Source organism: Palaemon carinicauda, chromosome 43 (assembly GCF_036898095.1).
Source record: "Palaemon carinicauda isolate YSFRI2023 chromosome 43, ASM3689809v2, whole genome shotgun sequence".
NCBI classification, from domain to species: Eukaryota; Metazoa; Arthropoda; class Malacostraca; order Decapoda; family Palaemonidae; genus Palaemon; species Palaemon carinicauda.
In genome coordinates, this window is record NC_090767.1 from 18,695,904 (window position 1) to 18,715,679 (window position 19,776).

The 19,776-nt window shown below is 34.7% G+C and overlaps 1 long non-coding RNA gene across 2 annotated transcripts in view; it reads right to left on the bottom strand.

Moving 5' to 3' along the window:
• Positions 1-6,176: 6,176 nt before the first annotated feature.
• The window catches only part of LOC137633953 (uncharacterized), a 15,039-nt gene continuing 1,439 nt past the window's right edge, over positions 6,177-19,776 (bottom strand). Inside the window, exons 1-3 of one of the 2 annotated variants that reach the window (XR_011042379.1) lie at positions 14,204-14,297; positions 9,621-9,781; positions 6,177-7,289 (exon numbers count right to left, since the gene is read on the bottom strand). This is a non-coding gene — a long non-coding RNA (uncharacterized lncRNA). Of the gene's footprint in view, positions 7,290-9,620; positions 9,782-14,203; positions 14,298-19,776 lie in introns of those variants that run through there. The other variant, XR_011042380.1, reaches the window with a different exon arrangement.

A 19,776-nucleotide genomic window follows, 5' to 3' on the forward strand; every position in this document is an offset into this window, starting at 1 on the left:
TACACTAATATACAGAGGTCATTCACAGTTTAGGAAATATGAAATCTAGTTACCGAGAAACACAACGGAACATTGAGAATAGTGAAACTTGAAATAAATCTACCTAAGGAAGGGGTTAAATAGCTACAAAAATTCACCTTTTTTTTTTTTTTGAGTCTTTCAAGAACCGAGACACTAAATGGTGACCGATTCAACAATACATATCTTGAACTTTGGTTATATAAAGCAGGTGTTGGGTGCTGGGAGACCATTTGCCAACCGAGCCCTGGGGAAAACCTTACAGTTAAACTGTGAAGTCAAAAGTTCGAAGAGGAAGGACAGAAAATGCAAAAACCACAAACTGCGGCCAAGATTGGATTCATATCAAGTAGGGTCTACGAACTTAATATTCTTTGCTTAACAAACATCAACTTCCGCATCTCATAAAGTCAAGGTCTTAAACCCAAATATGGAAGAGAACAAGAAAACATAAGACTGAAGTCTTTCAACCAAGGACCCAGTTCTATGCAGGAAAATATTCATTCTTTTGAAATATATATTAAAATCTAAACTGAATTAACTTTAAATACTTATTTGGAATTCATGTATTATTCAATTCAAAATGAAGACCTTTGACCAAATAAGATACAAAGAATATATGTCACAAAGATAAAGTATTTGCAAACTGTTCCCCCAGAAAAATGGTACAGGTAAATGGCCTAAGTGTGGAAGCTGTCTCCTTATTCTTAAAGGAATTGCATAGTAAAATCATAGCCCCTGTGAGAGAGATCTGGGTAGGAACATACATGAATACCAAGAAAGTATTGAAATAATTTCAGTTTATTAATTAGGTTTATCTTAATGACCCTTCATGGAATGCATGCATTGAATACTAAATTGCTCTGGTAAGTTTAACATAAACCTAATATAGAAATATTTTCAAAAGTAATCTTAACTTTAACCCAAATTTGGGATTAACCAAATCTTGTCTGAACAAAGATAGCAACTGACAAGAGAGAAGATAACCAGACTATGTTTAAGAAAATGTCTATACCTAATTTGATAGACATATGCAGACTTACAACCTGAATAGCTCGCCACCTTAAACCTATCAACTAGTACCTACATACATATACCAAGGCACTCCCCCCCAAATTTTGGAGGGTAGTCGACATCAAACAAATGAAACATAAAAGGGGACGTCTCCTTTCTATGTTCCTCCCAGCCTGACAAGGGACTCAACAGAGTTCGGCTGGCACTGCTAGAGTGCCACAGAAAACTTAAAAAGAATATCAACCACTTTAAAATCTCCCCTGATGCTAATAATTCTATTATTACTACCTTAGCTAAGGATAGTAAAAGACCAAGGGCTCTAATATGGAAAATAGCCCAGTGAGGAAAGGAAATAAGTTAACAGTGTGCCCGAGTGTACCTTCAAGCAAGAGAACTCTAACCAAAGACAGTGGAAGACCATGGTACAGAGGCTTATCAGTTAGCAAATACAGTTGGCTAACACAACTCTGTTGTATTGATAACTCTTTCAGAGTATAAATCTGTGGTTAAACTTCAAGTAGGAGCTGATCTTCTAATATGAGATTTCACACTTGATTCTGATAGAAAATTTTCATCCATCGGTTTACCATGACTTACACTACTACAGTATGTAAGCCTTCTAAAGGTTAAATTAGGAAAGAATTTTCAAAAATAGATCTTTGCAAGTTTAAATACGATACAAAACAGAACTTTAAAAGGACCTTTGATATCTTGACCTTATTGGTTTGAGTTCAATGCTCTAACTGGAATGAAAGTTCTTAAAGGTTATTCCTCAAACTACATTCAAGAGAGGAACGAGAAGAGTATGGGGTAACCTCTTCACTCAACAGACTTTTTCTCTCTAGCAATAGACTCTAGTATTAATACTAGAATCTTAATTAAACATGTATGTAATGGTAGAGACATAGAAATGAGAGGAAAACTATCCGTTAAGGAAGATGATATGATGGATGTGGGACTACCATGTGGGAGAAGTTTAGGTAGACCAAAACTGAGATGGATTAACAGTGTGGAGAGAGATACATGAGGGAGTTGGGACTGAGCAAGGAAGATGCACTGGACAGAAGGAAATGGAAGAAGAGTGTATTGAGGAACCATTATAGTATCCCCAAATGGGGACAAGCTTGTAGAGAAAGTAGAGAAAGGACTTGCTCATTCTTTCTGTCTGTAGCTTAAACAAAATTTCACTAGACACTGAGGAAACTTTATCCAGAGGATCAAACCAACAGCTCAAATACCTTAGTACAACATCCCTGATTTAATGGAATTGGATTTGGAAGAAGTTTTTTCAATAATAAAGGACCTTGCAACATCTGATCACACAGTAACAAAATCTACTGCAAAACTGAGGTCAAAATATATATAATCATAATTTGACTACAGAAAAACCTCCCCTTATAACCTATAAAAAATTCTTAAACTGATTTCAATACTTTAAATCTTTCTAATTTTAAACTAAGAAAAGCATGTACAGTATACTGTTGATGTTAAGACAAGTCTTTCTAGCTGCTATAATGGGAAAAATATAGTTTTGAAAAAGTCCCATGTGGAAATTGTATTGTCTGAGAGGATTTCCAATTGAGTAACAGAAATGGTTTCCTTACTAAATGAGTCCCAGATATGTCAAACTCTGACAGGGGGCAAACTGGCTCTATAAGAACAACACTTGCATTCACATCCCCAGACTTGATAAGGTGAAAACACTCGATCTTGAAAATCTTACGAGGGAAACTTTATTGAAATTGCAAACTTGTCGACCACTGATAAACTTTAACTCTCCTCAAGCAGACACACCCCTTAGAACAAGAAAAGCATTCGGTTAATAATTCCAATAAGACATCAATTTCCCAGAATGAAACGAGGGAAAAATTGTCCATCTCTTGTTCAAAACAAAAGTTCTAGTTTGGGGAAATATTTCTTGACCTTGTGGCCCCATTTCTCAATAATGTTTATTGCCAAAGGCGTCATGTCGTCAAGAGTGTGTAGCAATGACGTTTACTTTCATTAGATAACCAGACAGAACTGGTGCCTTCAATACAAAGTAACTAAGCAATTTTTGAGCGTTTGCAACTCTACAATCGAGCAATTATCGATAGATGATTCATCTCTAGAGTAGCTCCCCATTTTACCAGACAGATTCAGAAACTTAGGACTTCCTCACTGAAGTAGATTCTGAAGAAAATCCCTCGAATCTAGAAGATGCAATTGATTTTTGATGGACAGAATGATAGGAACTGATTTTGGCTCTATAAGATCTGTCCCGTCCTGTTTAAGATGAAATTGAATGGGCAGCATTCCGAGTTGAGCAAATAGGAATTTACTTCTCCTAAGAAGACATAGATAGCAGCAGTAGGGGATTCAGCATTATGAAGCTTCATCTGTGGTGGATAATGTGGGAGGGTAGGGGGCTGTGCCACCCTAGCAGTACCAGTCAAATTCGGTTGAGTCCCTTGTCAGGGTGGGAGGAACGTAGAGAGTAGAGGTCCCCTTTTGTTTCATTTGTTTGATGTCGGCTACCCCCCAAAATTGGGGGAAGTGCCTTGGTATATGGATGTATAAAAGAAGACATTTCTGGGAACACTTATCGACTTATGGTGGGGGAATTTCTTGAAAGCTTTTTCATCATAAGTAGAAAGTTCTGAATTCTTTTCTCCCACAGAAAGTCATGGAAAGAAACCCAGGCAATTCTCATTCCTAAATAAACTGATTGAATTGGATTGAGACAAGAATTCTTGAAATGACCAACATCCCAGACTTGATAACACGTTCAAATGAACCTACAAGTTTTAAAGAAGGACTTCTCAATTATCTTTAAGAACTAGACAATTGTCTCAAAGAATTCTATCCACTGAGGATTTAACTACTTTGATTGGATAGAATTTAGGCCTCAAGCCAAGCACTTGGGCATCTAAGGCCATTCAACTATGATAGGAATGAATCAACCATATCTGTACACACGCACCTTTAGGCATCATTCAAAACTATAAAACAAATCACATCACTTAGGTATAACATCCAAGTGTGAAATAAGAGGATGTTAAAAAGATTAAATAAATGAAATGAATTAAAACTTGTGATATAACCCAATCATCAGTAGAAATTTTTCCAAGTTAACAATATTACAATTTTCCCCAAATATATCTCTTAAAGGTTTGTCCTGGAGACAATGTGTTCTTTGAAGATTAAAAACTCATACTGGAGTCTTCTCTCTTGCAAAGACTCTAAGAGCTGCACTCACACAAACCAATAAATTCTGCTGGAAATGTATACTCGAGTTACTCCCTTGATACTAAGTGAACCATGACATGAAAAAAACATCTGACAATGTCATTGGAAACATTACTTCTTACTTAGTTTATTTAATTCCTTATTTCCTTTCCTGACTGGGCTATTTTTCCCTGTTGAAGTCCTTTGACTACTAGCATCCTGCTTTTCTAACGACAGTTGTAGCTTGGCTAATAATAATAATCAAGTTTCCAACCAAACACACAGAGAAGTTACAACTTGGAACACGAGATGAGAACATTCAAGAAATGCTCTCCAATCTCCAGAAGATCTTTATACAAAAACTAAACTACCGTCTTGTATATCAATCACAAAAGGTAACCAGATCTTTTACTCAATAACAGAGTAGATATTTCACGTAAATTCTTGGTCTTTGATAGTGCTTTTACGATGGAAAGAACTTTGGTGCAATGGACACCTTTGGTTGGAATCTGAAAAGGCGACTTGACACTATCACCAACAGGTCAGTTTGAAGCAGACTCCAAACTTGAGAATGAAATGCAGTTTCTTCTTTAATTAAACAACCAGAATGCAACTCCAAACTCTTATTCGTAAGTGTATGAAAAAAGAGATTACTGAATTTCTTCTTCTAAATGTAAGGAAAATACCAGAGGAGACTTCAAGCTTGGTTTCTCCTGTTGTTTAATGACCTTTTACTCGACAACAGAAACTTTACCATCACATGATTTCGCATGAGATGGTGCGACGCAAACAGGTGGCCAGGCAAATTCACAACACAAATTGTTGTTATAAGCCAACATGGAAAAATCAGTCAGGAAATGGCACAAATATTTGTACCTTCATGAAAAAACTACGATATGTAAATACTTTCTTTGAAATAAACTCTCCTTCAACAGCTACTGTGCAAATGATTAAATCCTTCTTCAGGTACTTAACAATGCCTTAAGACATGAAGACTTTGGTGGAACAGTTTCATAACCAAATTAACTGTTCTTACAAGGTTTTCTTAAAAGGCCAACTCTGAATTTCTCCTAAAAGACAGGCAAGAAATCTGTAATTATAGGGCAGTTAACATTAATAGACTTGTCCAAATCAGGTAAATATGCTCTGAATAGTAATAACCTGTTTTAAAAGAATATTCTCATAATGGCATATGAAACACCAAACTATTCAATGATTTCCCAAAAACTTATCTAATAATAAAATTCATAACCATAGTTTTTCAATAACACCAAATGCTTCTAGAATTTGATTCCCCAAACCTGACCTCACCGGGAAGACGTAGCAAATACGATCTGCTATAAGGCAGGAGCCTGTACCTTGCTTCATCTGAAAACCACGAAACAAGAGGGAGCCGGATAACCTGGTCTCAAATTATTGCTTTCCTATATATTTCAGCCAAATACAAATAGGTGGTAGTCAGACAAAAGGCCCAAGACCGTTATTATTATTATTATTACCTGCTAAGCTACAACCCTAATTTGAAAAGCAGAATGTTATAAGCCCAGGGGGCACTAACAGGGCAACAAGATTAAAATAAATATTTCCTTTATAAACTATAAATCTTTAACAAAACAAAAAAATAAGATAGAATAGAGTGCTCGAGTGTACCCTTAAGCAAGAGAACTCTAACCCAAGACAGTGAAAGACCATGGTACAGAGGCTATGGCACTACCCAAGATTAGAGAACAATGGTTGATTCTCTTAGAAGAGCTGCTTACCATAGCTAAAGAATCTCTTCTACCCTAACAAAGAAAAAAGTGGCCACTGAACAATTAGTGCAAAACGAAGAATTTCATGGTAATCTCAGTGTTGTCAGGTGTATGAGGACAGAACAGAATGTGTAAATAATAGGCCAGACTATTCGATGTATGGGTAGGCAAAGAAAAAATGCACCGTAATCAGAGAGAGAGGGATCCAATGTAGTACTGTCTGGCCAGTCAAAAGATGCCGTAACTCTCTAGTGGTAGTATCTCATCGGGTGGCTGAGTAAATCAACGATTGGACAGGACTGTCCTCAAAACTGTCAACATATTGAATGTGAATCCACTTCTTCCAAAAGGAATTCAAAGATTTTGCATTCTGCCCAATATCTTAACAAGCAATACACAGCAAACTCAAATGCTTATATGGACAAACTCGATCTCTAATAGACATAGGAAACTCAAATGCTAACACAAGCTGTAGCTAGGAAAGAACACTGTTTTCAACATTCTCCTATTCACCAAAAATTCTAATGTCACATCAATTCCAAAAACCTTCATTAAAAGAAAGGCAAATTTAGGTGAATATATTCATAGACAAACGGACTTTGTTACAAATACAAATGGTTGCGGACACTAACACACAAGACAATTCTGTCAAAGAAATACCTCGAAGAAAAGGGAACAGATCAAAATAAATGGGATAAAAGTTTAACAAGATGCGAAAACCTTCAATAAATCATGAATAATGGAACTAATCTTACCCTTTCTGCACTAAAAATTGATAATCAGTTTTGATAAATCTTGTACAACTCAAATTCATGTATTAATGCACACTAGCTGTGAGAGAGTTATTGATTCACATAAAGTGATCTAAAGTAACCAAGACAAGACTTATCTATAATATATATTATGACAATACCATTTAAAAATATGAGCAGATTTATTAACAAGACAGTTTTGAGAAATGATTATCTCTCTCTCTCTCTGGGACATGTATCTCAAAATGCTCTGAGATTCACAGAGCAACATTACCATATACCTTGTCGTACCTTTGGTGCTGATATTTTTCACACTATCTACCTTCCTGACGGATTACATTTATTGTTTTGGAAGAGGTGAGGCGAGTTGACCGAGGGCTTCGTAAGACTCTTGGAATTGCCTCAGAGCTTCAAAGAATCTTGAAGTTGACTGAGGGCTTCAATAAGACCTCTAACTGATCTATACTGCATTCAGGCACTTGCAAAGCCTTCTTGAATTCTTCTTGCTGAAGATTGAGTGTTGCATCAATTACTGGTGGAAGAATATCTGCAATAAAAGGGAAAAGTTACATCAAATGATCCAGGCCTTTGTTTCAAGACTTTGTTAATAAAATATTCAAAATAATTACCAGAGGTCTGATAGGAGGAAGAACAGCTTGCTTCGTTAAGTAACAACTCAAATAAGTATGATAGTACTTAAACAAGTAATACAGGTCTTTTTACTGTTTACTATTAAAAGGCCACTTAAGTTTAGCCATTCTTCCCCATACAAAAACAACAGAAATTTATATAAAATAGTCTTGAATATAATATACTTTTGTATATTATTCTTCTCTCTCAAAATGGCCGACAAGATTAGTTCTTCAGATTCAAACCTAAGTTTATATCTTTTGTATATTACAAATAAAATTACTCTGGTGAAAATGAAACTATGAAAGAGAGTTTTTAAATAAGCCTTCAGTGATATTCTACATATTAATGTACATTTATACAGTATAGCTTTTCTAAAACACAAAATCCTATGGCAGTTCTTAAATCATAAAATGTATCTTAATATATTTTAAGTATTAATAACTGTGAGAGAGGCAAGAGAGCGTGCTAGAAATAGGAATGAATGGCGAGCGATTGTGACGCAGTTCCGGTAGGCCCTGCTGCTTCCTCCAGTGCCTTGGATGACCGCGGAGGTAGCAGCAGTAGGGGATTCAGCGTTATGAAGCTTCATCTGTGGTGGATAATGTGGGAGGGTGGGCTGTGTCACCCTAGCAGTACCAGCCGAACTCGGTTGAGTCCCTTGTCAGGCTGGGAGGAACGTAGAGAAGAGAGGTCCCCTTTTATGTTTCATTTGTTTGATGTCGGCTACCCCCCCAAATTGGGGGAAGTGCCTTGGTATATGTATGTATTAATAACTTATATAATAAACTGCAAGACTTATATCGTATGGCAAATGTATTACATTAAGTAACACTAAATCGGCCTAAATACTGTCCAATCATTATTAAGTTCAGTTCTCCTTAGGGTGCCTGCCTAATTCGTGCAATTTTGGGGTTCTCAATTCAATTTCCGTTATGTTCTACATCAATTATGCTGATGAAGAAAAGCTCTTATAAGGAAAAGAAACATAAAAAACATCAAGATGTCTGGATACAAGGCAAAAAAAAAAAATAAATAAAATTAAGTAACCCTGACAATAATGAGTAGTTCACAACTACATGATCTATAAGTTTGAACACTAATTCAATAGTGTTAGAGACTCACGCTAACCCAAAACAACGGAGATTATTATTATTATCATCATTAGTTACTAAGCTACAACCCTAGTTGGAAAAAACAGGATGTTATAAGCCCGGGGGCACCAACAGGGAAATTAGCCCAGTGAGGAAAGGAAAAAGGAAAAATAAAATACTTTAAGAGTAACAAGATTAAAATCAATATTTCCTATATAAACTATAAGAACTTTAACAAAACAAGTGGAAGAGAAATAAGATAGAATAGTGTGCCCAAGTGTACCCTCAAGCAAGAGAACTCTAACCCAAGAGAGTGGAAGACCATGGTAGAGAGGCTATGGCACTATCCAAGACTAGAGAACAATAGTTTGATTTTGGAGTGTCCTTCTCCTAGAAGAGCTGCTGACCATAACTAAAGAGTCTCTTCTACCCTTACCAAGAGGAAAGTGGCCACTGAACAATTAGTGCAAAAACCCCTTGGGTGAAGAAGAATAGTTTGGTAATCTGTTGTCAGGTGTATGAAGACAGAGGAGAATATGTAAAGAATAGGCCAAACTATTCGGTGTGTGTGTGTGGAGGCAAAAGGAAAATGAACCGTAACCAGAGAGAAGGATCCAATGTAGTACTGTCTGGCCAGTCAAAAGACCCCATATCTCTCTAGCGGTAGTATCTCAACGGGTGGCTGGTGCCCTGGGCAACCTACTACCTATAAAGGACAAACGGACAAAAAGGGACAAAAACATAACCTCCTCCCAACTTCAATGGCAGAGGTACAAACGCGGGGACGATCACAGCCAAAATCTTACTACTTCTAGTCAGCCCATTTCTGAAATATCCCGTAATTTTCATAAAACTTAACATGTAACTTTTTGAGTTACGCTGGTGATAGACGGAGCTATGAACATAACATTTTGATTTGAAATTAAAAACCTATTTCTCGACTTTTGAAGCTAAACGTTGTAGGCATGCGAGTTAGGTTAAGCTCATTCTACGATAAAATTTAACAATCGACATATAAAACAGTTTGTTGGAACCTATTTGTTCGTAAGCTAGGAGGGACTTCTGTACTCTAAGATTGAGGAAATATCACAAGTTATCAAATAATATAAATGATCCAGAGAGTTATTTTCTAGACCAATTACCGAGAGACAAACCTTTATTTGGCTGTAGAAACCATTAGGACAGGGAGTGCGCAATCCCGCTGGGGGAGCCGAAGGCTGAGGCTCGGAGAGAAACAGACCCTTCTCCCAAGGGAGACTTATTACAGGTTGCCTACATTGCCTCTGTCCTTGACTCATCCTGCCTTGTGCATCACCTGCAAATTGAAAATCAAATCTAATCAATTGCAATTTTGATTTATTACTGATATAAGTAAGTCATACTGGTGTCACCTAAACCTCGATTTGAAAATATATATAAAGAATCCGGAAAATCACTAATATTAACCATAAGTGAATCGGCAAATACATTTTATACACAAATAAATTTACTTCAGTTTTTTTACATGACTGTTTTGCTAACTTACACAAATCAAGTTATCGTATGAACTAATATAAAATTATATCAAACTATTAAGTGTTGCTTTTTAAAACTATAAGGGCACTCAGTAGAGTGCAGACCTCCGCCGCGGCACCTTATTTCTCGACCTTGACCTTAGACCTTAACAAGTATTAATTGGCATGGATTTCAATACACTTAAATTTGAACCAAGTTTGAAGTCTGAGAAAGATGTCCAAACTTGTGAAAGATTACGTGAATTGGACATTTTGCTCGACTGTGACCTTGACCTTGACCTTTCAAAAATTTATTCATTTCCAGCTTTTTACATAACAGTTAATCCCTGCCAGTTTCATTACTCTACGATTAAAATTGTGGCCAGGAAGCGGTTCACAAACAAACAAACACAAGGTAAAACATAACCTCCTTCCAACTTTGCATGTGGAGGTAAATATAAAAATGATAGATATTGGAAAAATTTATTAAACTTTAAGCGTTGCTTATTAAAAGGACAAAATTTGGTCGTCCAATGACTGTTGGGGGTCACTTGAGACAATACAGCAGATGGTTCATCCTGTGCTTCTGTGATTTGCGATATGAAGCAACAGTTAATGGGACCAGCCAAACCACTTCCATGGCAGGTCAAAGGTGATAAACCCCAACCATGAGTGTACACTCTGACCCAAGGTTCTCAATTGTAAGGTTCTAAATCTCAGTAAGCGGTCGAAGAGCTCCCAATTATTAATAATTCTATTATTACTTGCTAAGCTACAACCCTAGTTGGAAAAGTAGGATGCTATAAGCCAAGGGGCTCCATAAGAGGAAAATAGCCCAGCCAGGAAACAAAACAAGAAAAAATAAAATAATTTAAGAACAGTACCATCAAAATAAATATCTCCTCTACAAATTATAAAAACTAACAAACCAAGAGGAGAAATAATGTAAAATAGTGTGCCCGTGTACCCTCAAGTGAGGGAACTTGCGGCCAAATTTTGTAATAGCAGCAGACATCCGATACCATGAGAAAACGCCAATCGTCGAGCAAACAGAATCAGAATTTCCCCCAAAAGTCAAAACACAAATGGCTGAGCATTACCTACAAGAAAAATATAAAAAATCTGGTAGCACCTGGAGTAAGTCTGTAGTCTAGGAGGGGGCTAAGAACCGAGTGGCTATGCATTAAACTGATTAGTGGGGCGTGGCACCCAGTTGTTCGTCAGTATCAGACAACACCTCGTATAGTTAGACAGCCGAAGTGATAACACCAAGATAAAACTCATTTTTGCATTAATGTGGGAATAAACATATTAACCATGTTTAAATCACGAACCAAATTATTCTTAAAAATTCTATGGAAAGGATTCTATGATTAGTTTTCCTGACAATGATTTATTTATATATATACTCTCAAAAATAGAAAATTTGGTATTATTGTAATGTATTACAGGGCAATGTAACTTAGGAAAAAATTACTTGTTCTTATAGAAAAATTACGCACTCTTTGATAATGACACTCGTTCCCGTCGCAAATGAATAGTTTCAGAAATATATATCTATATCCTACGATAATGGGGGACCCCCCTGTGGGAACTCGGTGTTTTGGGTGGGGAAAACATACTGGCAAAACGATATATAATCGTAAAACTAGCCTTTTCTTCTCTATATATTACCTCCTTGGATGTATAATAAACAGAGGAAAATACAAAACAGTATATCTGGATAAACTTTGGAGGTGGCGTTGCAAAGACTGTCTCATGAAAAAATATAGTAACCAGTGCTGCCAACGTCTGATGAAGATAAAATGTTAGCGTAATATGCTAACATTAGCAGTGTTTTTCATTTAATTTTTCTCATTCTACTTGCCCGTTGTAGACGCTCTTGTACGTGCGTTTGTACATAGCAGGTTTCGACGTTCTGCGCAAAAACCCCGCCTCCCTGCGCAGAGACTTTTCCTCCACCAATAGGATTTCTTCTTCTCTAAACGTGAAATGTAACTCTCCGTCTCTCTTCCAGCTCTGTTCAAGTCTATTACTTGATTAGTTATGTAATACCCTCGTATACATACTACGTTTGACCTAATAATTATTTGTTTTATTATCCGATACCTTATAAAATCGCCTCATTTTATATTCCCATTAAATATTATTTATCATACATTCCATTTTAACTTCCTTTAATGCTTTTTTTTTTCTTTTTGTTATTACCTTGTCACAACCTGATTTCCTATTCCAGTTCATTTGTGTTTACCCTCTAGACCCCGTTGTTTTCCTGTTAACCAATCACGACCCCTTACGTATTTAAAGTTTGCAGAAGGGGGTTGTCAGTTAATATGTCCCTACCCCCTTCCTTCATCTCTTTAAGTGGTCTATTCATACCCCTTCCACCAAATCCTTTTCACTGGAAACCTTTGTCTAGAAAGGTGTCCGTCATTTCAAGCGAGGTTTATTTTTTCGTATTTTACGATGGAGGAAGTTTATAGAAACTTCTAACGTCTGCAGTATTCCATTTCTAAAAGTATTTGCTAAATTCCATGGTGATTTTTATGATTCGAAATCCAATGTTGATAATTTCCTTAAAGCACATAATGTAATTCCTCAACGTTTACAGTGTCCCAAGTACCGTTCCTTCCTATCTTACAGGAAAGACATTCACGTATTTTACTGTAATACCCAAATCAAGATGTCTAAAACCAAAAAGAAACGACGGTGTGGTTATAGTGTTACTGCTTATAAAGGTACATTTTTGGGAAAAAGTCGCTAGTTAAGTCGTCAGTCTCACCCTCCCGTGACCCGCAAGTTTCGCCGTCCGGGTCATAAAGGCAAGTCATTCAACAAAAGTTATTATATTGGGTTTGTGACCTGTTAACTTCTAGGTTAGGTTAGGTTGGTTTGTTAGGTTCTGTACCCTTTTTGTACCTTTTTATAAATTATGTAAAGTGTATATGGAACAATTCTTTAAAATACACATAATATTACTGTAGCATTTCTATCGTTAGCAGTGCCTTTGTAACGTTGTTAACACTGTGTATCATTGGTAATGTTGCTAATCTTATCGTTCTCAGTACATACGTGAGTGAAGTGACACCGTTGAACGAGTCATTATATTTAAACATTTCAACACATATAACAATAGGGATTATATTTAATTTTAACAGAAAATATATGTTTTCCTGTAGAAAACGTGATTTAACCAGTTTTCACCATCATTTCATTCGTGATAACAGCAACCAGTTCGGCAACCTAAAGTTAGTCGGATTGGTTGTTCTGTTTGTTTGCGGTTAAAATGAAGTTCAAATTCGGTCAAATCACGTTATTTACTACAGGAAAACATATTTTCTGTTCGAAATCAGAATCAGTAATACAGAAAAAATTTTATCTGAAAGGATTCTATAATAAGTTTTCCTGATAACGATTTATTTATATATACTCTCAAAAATAGAAAATGAACAACGCATATATGAACAATCTTCTATGAATAAAGACAGACAATTGATGTCACCAGCAAACCCATTCAGATCTACAATAGCAGTAGTTAGCAAGAAATGCTTGCGGAGAGTAACGCAATATCTACAACTTTTGAAATATACTGAATAATTTAAAAAACTACTTCAAAAACCCTAATAGTTCAGTGGGCAGAAATATGCTAATTATATTGGGAGTTTTAGACAACTTGTCACTATATGATCAAGTGAAATAATAGTCTTTAACATAAATATAACAGGGGTCTTTGTCTAAGGTAAGACCCTCACATACTGGAGGTTAGGTTAGGTCAGGGGAGAAATTATGATCTGCCAATGAAAAATATTGGTAAAATTACAATACATAAAATTTACAGAGCTGTTTATAAGTTAAAATTACATATAGGATTCCAGAAATTTCCAGGAATGGTCTGGATCATGGAATTTGAAGAATATAACACTGAAATCACGTGGGCTAGTCTCTGCCACTATGAAAATCTAAAATTGGGGATAAGTAAATGGCACAATTTATAACTTAAGTAACAGATTCTGCTATGGCCGTAATATGACCTTTATGCAGTAAGAGTATTAAAATAACCTTCCATAATGAAAGAATTAACCATTAAGTAGGATATAGCATGAAGCACATGGTTCTGTCACTAGAAGACAGTTCACAAACTCTAAATCTACATTTTCCCATATAAATTCTGGGATTGCTACTTTTAATTACATATCAAATTAACAATAGACTAATATAGATTAAATTCTTATACTAATACTTACAGAAAAGTCACTTTAAAAGGCACAAAAAATAGATAAAACTTGTAAACTGCGACAGCTACTTTGATGAGCTTGATGTATGACTCCGGTCTCTGGCTGCCATATTGTTAATCTAAACAAACGAAACTTCCCCTAAAATAGGGGTTAATTTTCTCCCTAGCATTCATCAACACAATCTAAATTCAGTATTATATATATTTCTCCGCTTTCTAGTTACATTATAAAATATAATTAACTTCAGGAATTACATTTTTGTAACCATAAATAATAAAATTTTCCTTAAAGCATCAAACTGATTTTGAAAACTTGTCCCCCACATCCCTAAATTTTTCTGATTTTGGAATAATTCCCCTAAATGTAGACACCATGATCTAAGTGTCAACAAGCTTAAATACAAAATATGTAATAATATCGTATATAAATTAAATTTAAAACAATGAAACCATATTGATATTAGATTAAATTTTTTTTTTAGCTATTTATAATAATTAATTATGTTTTTATACACATTTTACCCTCGGCACCTAAAAAATGTTCATGGACAAGGCGATGGTATCGCCTCCTATTGAGTGTAAAAACAACTAATTTTGCAACTATTAACTTTTCTATTATATAACTATTGTATAAACTCAAAATTTATGCTTAAAAATATTATTTTTAATAAATATTATGATATTAATCTATAGAAATTTATTTTAAATAGTATTTTATACCAATAATTCTCTATTTATCAAATAAATATGATATATTAAAGGTACATTGCAAATATAAGTTGGTAATACAAAAAATCAGCTGATTTTTTAGCAAGAACACGTGGTCAAAATGAAAAAGATTATATGAATTAAATATAGTGAAATTTTCAATTAATTTCCCTTAGATTTTATCAAAGTTTAATTTTAATCAAGAAAATTTGTTGAAAAGTCTGTATATTTTTCATAATTTGGAATAATTAGGATATTTTGTTAGTGTTTAAATTTGGCGCCAAGTTTTTTGGGCAATAATAGATATTTAAAAGGTAATTGTCAACCTCTTCTGTAAACAATGGCAAATTGCCTTTATTATCTTGCAAATATTTGGCAAAAAATTACACAGTTTTAAAAACTGAATATATATTAGTTTGTTTGTCGTCTTAATATATAAATATACTATTAAAATTATATAAAAATAAATATGCTTTAAAAGAGTAACTAGAAACTCAGGCTTAATCCTTTTCTAATATGTAACTATCATTTCAACTTTAGATTCTTTATATCTAAAATATATTTTTATCAAAATTTACTGTAAAATTAAATAAATTTATGAATTAATATATAAAAATGTGTATATTTTCTTTATTACTTGTAAAAAAAAATCAGTTTGAATGTATTTTTCTAATTTTTGCTGGTAAAATATGAAACAGAGACTTTTCTTCTTTTTCCAAATCTTTTAAGGAAAAAACCTTTACAATTTTTATTTTTACATTTGATTAAAATCAATCAAATTTTATAATAATAATTTTATCTGCAATTTTCATCTTTATTATGAATGATTAAAATTGAAATCTCTTTTTTATGCGTATTTAAGTTTTTAGATAAAAATCTGCCAACAAATTTTAATTTAATTTGTCTGGGACACCAATACTAGGTTGGTTTCCTGTGAGCGATCAGGTAAAAGTCTCCCACCATCACCAATCCACAGTTGTCCAGTGTGTTGATGAAAATTGGCCAAACCATAGACATGAATAAGGACATGTCTGAGGCCTTTGTCCTGTATTATAACCCCAAATGATAAGGATATGTTTATATACAGTTGAGTCAACTCAGTGGAATATTATGGACCTACAATACCTGAGTCCAGTGCTACACCACTCTGTCAATTATTATTATTATTATTATTAGCTAAGCTACAACCTTAATTGGAAATGCAGGATGCTATAAGCCCAAGGGCTCCAACAGGAAAAATAGCCCAGTGAGGAAAGGAAATAAAGAAATGAATAAAATACGAGAGAGAGAGAGAGAGAGAGAGAGAGAGAGAGAGAGAGATCTATGTAGCCGTTTCTAGTCCACTGCAGGACAAAGGCCTCAGACATGTCCTTATTCATGGCTGTAGTTTGGCCAGTTTTCATCACCACGCTGACCAACTAGGGATTGGTGATGGTGGGAGACCTTTTCTCTGACCGTTGGAAAAGCAGGATGCTATATGCCCACGGCCGGCTCCAACAAGGAAAAAAGCCCAGTGAGGAAAGGGAATAAATAAAGTACGAGAGAAGTAATGAACAATTAAACTATTTTAAGAACAGAAACAACATTAAAATAAATCTATTATATATAAACCATAAACTTAAATAAAAAGGAAGACAAATAAGATAAAATAGCGTACCTGAGTGTTGTACCCTTTAGCCAGAGAACACTATCCCAAGACAGTGGAAAACCGTGGTTCAGAGAATAACAACAACAAGAACAAGAACAACAACAATACTAATAATAATAATAATAATAATAATAATAATAATAATAATAATAATAATAATTTCCTCTAAATGTTGTGAAAGAAATTTATGGTGAAGCAAATTCCACATTATAAAGTAATACCACAGGAATAAACAGTACAGTAGAGTACATCACATGAGATTTAAAGTACATAAAAGTAGTTTGGCAATGTGCTTAAATAGCCACCTATCTAAAATTGTCGAATTTTAATGGCACTTGGAAGTTGCGAAGAAGAAGAAGAAGAAGAAACACTCAAAGAGAATTTGATTACGTTTAATCGGGAATAAACAATGGAATATCAACAATTATATATATCAAGAAATGACAGAATTCTCGAATAAAAATAATATATTTCAGGGAGACAATAATAAGAGAGAGAGAGAGAGAGAGAGAGAGAGAGAGAGAGAGAGAGAGAGAGAGAGAGAGAGAGAGACTCCCTAATCCCATGGGAGCCTGGGTAGGCCCATAATTCTTTCAATGCTTCATGCCACCACTGCGTCTACTTCCAACAGTAGACCTATTCCAAGAAAATCATTAGACTAAAGTATTTGTTATTGTTATTATTATTATTCGTGGAGTAAGTTATACAAATTAGCAGCATGGGGACAATTAACCCTGGATAGGTACGGTGGGTCGTTTGCGACCCCGAGCGTCAAAAAAAAACAGGTTTTTCTCACGTGACTCACCCCTGTGACTGAATTTGTGGGTGATCGACCTGCAGGAGGTGTCTCCCCTACACGCTCTAGTAGTGTCCAGATGTGCATTGCTGTAGCTGTACTCCTTCCCCGATTTCTGAGACGCGTCGGGGTCGTTCGCGTCCGAGTTTACCCTTCTGAGGTAGTTTGCATAATTATCAAAGTTATTACGTATTATGAAATTGTCGTAGAATGGTGCAACTTGTATAGGTTATCAGTTGTGGAAAGTCTTGGTGGATTGTTTGGCTACCATGTGCATTTTTTTTTTTTTAGTTAAAATGTCGTTCATCACCACGAGGACCATTTTACCGCGAGTGCCCCTTTTTCATTTTTTTTCATTTTTTTGCCAAGTCATTTTTCCGTAAGATATTGCCAAATAGTGTCGTAAAACTTTTGCTTGTTTAGTGTTGGAAAGTGTGTCTAGATGATCTGGCTACCCATGCATGACTTTGTTTTTGTCAGATACGACGTAGTTATTGGTATATTGGGTATTTAACTGCGGTTACCAATTTCTGTTTTTTTTTCAATATTTGTAAAAATTACTACGTAGTAAGGAATTGCCGTATATTATTCATTTTTTTTTCATGTTTATGTGTTAGAAAGTGTGCCTTGATGGTTGGGCTAACACGTGCATTTCTTTTTTTTTATCTGAGATGTCGTATATTAGAATGTCGGGCATTTTACCGCGAGTGTCCCTTTTTAATTTTTTTTAATTTTTTTGCCAAGTCATTTTTCCGTAAGATATTGCGAAATAGTGTCGTAAAACTTTTGCTTTTTTAATGTTGGAAAGTGTGTCTAGATGATCTGGCTACCCATGCGTGATTTTGTTTTTGTCAGATACGACGTAGTTATTGGTATATTGGGTATTTAACTGCGGTTGCCAATTTCTGTTTTTTTTTCAATATTTGTAAAAATTTACTACGTAGTAAGGAATTGCCGTATATTATTCATTTTTTTTCATGTTTATGTGTTAGAAAGTGTGCCTTGATGGTTGGGCTAACACGTGCATGTCTTTTTTTTTTTATCTGAGATGCCGTATATTAGAATGTTGGGCATTTTTCCGCGAGTGCCCCTTTTTATTTGTTTTGCATTTTTTTGCTTAGTCATGTTACCGTAAGGAATTGGCAAGTAGTGTCGCAAAACTTATATTTTTATAGTGTTGGAAAGTGTTTCTAGATGATCTGGCTACCCATGCCTATTTTTTTTTAGCCAGATATGGCGTATATATAAGTATGTGTTCGATTTTCCTGTGATTGCCATTTTTTCGTTTTTTCCCATTTCTTTCAAAATTACTACGTACTAAGGAACTATCACAGAGTAATATTTCATTTATATGTTTATTTGTCGGAAAATATGCCTTGATGGTTTGCCTAGCACGTGGCTGAAATTTTTTTTTTTCTGAAATGCCGTATATTAGAATGGCCATTTTTCCACGAGTGCCCCTTTTTATTTGTTTTGCATTTTTTTGCTTAGTCATGTTACCGTAAGGAATTGGCAAGTAGTGTCGCAAAACTTATATTTTTATAGTGTTGGAAAGTGTTTCTAGATGATCTGGCTACCCATGCCTATCTTTTTTTTAGCCAGATATGGCGTATATATAGGTATGTGTTCGATTTTCCGGTGATTGCCATTTTTTCGTTTTTTCCCAATTCTTTCAAAATTACTACGTACTAAGGAACTATCACAGAGTAATGATTCCTCTAGATGTTTATTTGTCGGAAAATTTTGTTTACTTTTTTTTTGATTGAATATCATCAAATTTTTTTAGCTAAAATATTTTTTTTACATTTTTTTTTTTCGATTTTATTTCCCTTCAAAAAATATTTTTTGGGTCAGAATTTTAATTTTATAGTCGTAAAATAATCGACAATTATCCAGCAACCCACCATACAATTTTTATGCATATCCAATAATAATTAGATTAGTAAATAACACCTTGAAATTGACATACCCTTCCTACATTTCAAGTGGCAGATTAGGGAGTCTGAGTCAGTGTGGTTGGCGGCCATTTTGTGGACATATCCGAAGCGTAAGCTGCTCTATCTATATAGATTCTTGTTCCCTATAGAATTTGTGATATTTTGGTATATTTTTACCTGCATAAATATCATATTATATATTAAATATATGTATTTTTTTACGAAATTTCCAAGTACCTCAAAAAAATTACCTTTAGATATGGCCCCTGATATAAATGTAATTTACAAAATAATGAAGATTTTTTTACATATTTCTATTTTAAGATAACATATGTTTATTCCCTAAAAAAATTAGCCACTTCCTATTTCATTTGGGTACCCAAAAAAAATTCATGAAATTTGGACAATTTTTTTTGGCCAAAAAAAGTTACCCTTTTTTTCTCATTTCAGATCTTCACCTCCATGGGTCTGACTTCATCCAAAATACATCAAGA